A 4,017-nucleotide genomic window follows, 5' to 3' on the forward strand; every position below is an offset into this window, starting at 1 on the left:
AGCGGAGGAGCCATCAGAGATAGCTGGCACAGCTGACTACCATGAGAAGCTCAAAAGGCATTTATATTTGCTCCCAGTAGATCATCGAGCTGAACTCTAGACCTGTTTCCTGCCATAATGAAATACTTCGTAATTTTTGTTCTATATTTTATTTTTACTGTGAAAACACTTTAAAATACAAACTCTAGGTATTGGAGAAAAAACACAGAGAGGAGCAAGTCTTCTCAGACATTTTCCTGAATATGTATCTATCTGTCTGCACTTGTCTCTCTAAGCTGTGCTGTATCAAGTGTCCACATCCTCCACCATAGCAACTCCTAACATTGCACGCAACAGACATAACTGTATTGGAAGTATCTCCTCAGACTTAAAGTTAGCTTTTACAGAGAGAAGGTATTTTTTGCAATCCTTCTACATCAATCCTCTATCATAAACCTTTAAAGAAGTGTTTTCTTTTCCCAGCAACAAAACTCAATGTTAGGTAAAAGATGGAAAAACACAACAGCACTGACTCTTCCTCCTGTTACTCGATGTTGGTATTTTTCAAAACAAAGCAGGAATTGCCTAAGCTGTTAAACTGAGCTCAAAAAGAATACAAAATGAAAATGTGCAGCATGAAATATTAAATCTAGATAGCTATTGTAAAAAAAACATGCATCTAACAGATTTTAAAAGCAAGCATATCGGTATGAATTCAGACTCTCATCATTCTTTGTTCAGTGAAAACAAAATAAGGCTGAGTGTAACCAGCTGAAGACTCACGTGGAATTGAAAGTGGTTGAATTTTCTCTTCTTTTTGTAAATCCAACGGGCAGCGTTCTCAGGTCAATATTACACTTCTGAGCTTTGTTTCTCAAGGAAGATAACTAGCAAAAAATAAAAACATTTTTTTTTAAAAAAATCTGAATAATATATTAAAAACCTGAAAGTTAAACTGTAGGAGTCATGCTGATACGAATGACGGGAAAATTGTAGAAAAGGCCACATTTAATGAAGTGCTTTCTTTGACTTTTTAAAAAAAACTTAATGAATGAAAAGTTAATAAAGTAAGCCTAGAAACTATCTGATACATTTTCAGGTGAAGCTTTTCCATGGTTAAAAAACAACCTGCTGATGACCTCTTCATAGTAAAAGCTCTTTTAACATATCATGAAAGCCCCAGCCAGCCATTGCGGGTGTAGCACCACCCACAGAGCTGTTTTCTGGGCTACAGCCCAGAAGGGATGCACAAGCACCAACTCAGCTACTCTGACAAATTCTGATTTGAAGGTAGCACTAAGGATACCATCCCATAAATACGTCTAGTACCACACCCTAAAAACTGCTACCTATGTAGCATCTCACCACTTTCAGCACATGTTTTCAAGACATCATGGTGATAAGTACACACAAACACAGAGTACGACTTCATCCTGAGAGAAACCTGCAGTCTTCTGAATTTACTTTGTCATCAAAATGAATTCCCTCCAACTGGGTTTAGTGATATACTTAAAGATATCTTTACAAGACCCGAAAAAAAACTCGGGCCTGATGCCCTTCTGTGATGTATCAATGACTCAAAAGTATTTTGGAGATTTTGTTTTTCTAGGTTTGCTTTTTCCCTCTTGATCTTGGTCTTTGCAGTTTATTGTCATAGGACTTTCAGGAAATGCCACAGATTTCTGAGATCTCATTAATGCTTTACTGGAATTAGAGGATTTTCAACAAAAATTCCCTCTCGCCCTTAGAAGACTGGCCTTTACTTCACTGTTGCATAAATTTATTCTCTGCAGAACTCTAGTTGCCTTCACTGGGTATACGGGGAAGCATGCAATAATTTTTAAGAAATTAATAAATCCACTGCTTATATGGAAGTATTGCACTTAAAAACTCAAAGAAGTTGTGAAGATGGAAGCAAACAATTCAGGCTTTCTTAATACCCATCTATCATCAAACAGCAAGGGTGGTCTTGCATCAATTTTAAGAATGCACACTGTTAGTAATGTATTCTTCTAAGCAATTGGATGTAGCCATCAATTCTATTATTACATAGACCTAGAGAGTTTGTTTTGATTTCTGGCTCTAAAATTCTGGGTCATTCATACCTTCATAAGAGAGGTAACAGCTCTGAAATCTGGACTGTGACTGCCTCAGTATGAATTTAAAGATAGTCAACCCTACCTCCAACAGACCAACTTGCTAACTTAAAACTTACAAGTCTTTTTGTTGTTGTACTATGCATAGCACGATGTCGAGCAGCAGCATCAGCTGTCCTTCCTACATCTTCCAGGAAACGATAATCTGAAAGTAAAAAAAGGAACAAGGAAAAGAATGTAGTGCTAACTTAGTAAAAACAATGAATTTTAAAAAGCACAAGGAATATTCTTACCACTCAAAAGGTTCAAGTCAGTAAATTCATTTACAGAGACAAATGCTGTTTTATCCCTGACTCCATTACAGCTCAGTGCAAGCTTATGTTTCTTTACACACAACAGACTGAAACGACAAAAAGAAAAACATTAACATGCCACGTTCAGCACAAGTGGGGAAAAAAACCAAAACAATTTAATTTACTTAATAGATACCTGCACGAATATTTCATGCATCGTGGACATCTGTACTTAGCTTCCTCTTTACTACAAGTTTCACACCTGAAAGAAGTAAAAAGTACCTCTTAATAAAGAAGCATCTTTGTGCCTGACTAGCCTGGGAAGGTGCCTGCTCAACAACCAGGCACTATGCCATCAATTGGCATTTTCAGGAAAAGTTATCTGAACTCTGAAAGAAGAAAGATAAAATACAAATGCCCTGGATTAGATAAGGTAGCAGATAAAAGAACGCAAGGTATGGGGAATATCTCCAAACACATACAAATGTCTTACCTACATTAAAACAGTGCAGATAAGTGAAAGAGAGAGAAAAAACCCCATGCTAACTGCAGAGTTGGAAGCACAGCTAGGCTGTACCAGTTTATGCTTTGTGCCCTGGTTGTATCAGTGCTGTTCTCCATTTACATCACCTGTAATGAAAATTGTACCACACTGGCTTATAATGCTCCCAGTTTTAGGTAGATGGAAAATAAATCTTGAGGATTCACGGTAAAACCTGAACACTGCATCACATTTTTTCAATGACACAGAAAAACCACGATGATATCATCAGCAAAACTTCTTCTGGCTGTTAGCGGTGCAAATCCCAAAGTCAGGGAACCTCTCAGGCACAATGCCTAAGCTTTATGAATACAGGTAACAAATACTATCTCATTACAAGTATTTCCTCTACAAATATAATCTTTCACTTTTTAACTAGGTTATTGCAACAGATGTTTCTCCTATTCTTAGAAAAAAAGTTACTGACGTATTAACTGAAACAATTGTCGCTTTTCTTATATTTTAATTCCAACAAACGGGAACAGGAAGTAACCCTCCTCCCACGTCAGTAAAGTTTTCAAGAATGGCACAAACCCACTGCTTTCAACTACCAGAGGGAAAAATGTAAGCCTCAAAATATCGTTCCTCCTCTCCCTGCCATGCACTGGCTGAGGGTGGAGGTGTGAAGGACAAGCTCAGCAGTACCACCTCCCGACGAGACGGTGGCTCTGTACACCGGCAGCACGAAGCATTGTGAGAACAGATAAAAAAGCGTTTCATGCACTGCAAAACAGAAACAGAAAATACTCTGAACGAGGATTCCTTTTTTCTTTTATTTCACTCTCCACAGTGCCCAATGCACGTCAGTAGCTCAGCTGCCACGCCAGAGAAACAACTCTGCCACACATCACCTGCCTGCAGACCCCAATTAACACACAAAACCCCCAATTAACACGCGAAACTACCTAGGATAAAACTCACCACACGCTCAGCAACAGCCCCCTCGCTCATGTAACAACGGAACGGCCCCGTACCCGAGCGGTAGCGCCCACAGCAGAGAACACCGCTCCTCTCCAAACCCCCAGAGGACAAACGCGAAGGCGCGGGGGCTGCAGGGCAGCAGGGAGCCATGCCGCGCACACCCGGGCACCTGCCGGCACCGGGGCCC

Source organism: Charadrius vociferus, unplaced genomic scaffold (assembly GCF_000708025.1).
Source record: "Charadrius vociferus isolate BGI_N301 unplaced genomic scaffold, ASM70802v2 scaffold163, whole genome shotgun sequence".
NCBI lineage: Eukaryota > Metazoa > Chordata > Aves > Charadriiformes > Charadriidae > Charadrius > Charadrius vociferus.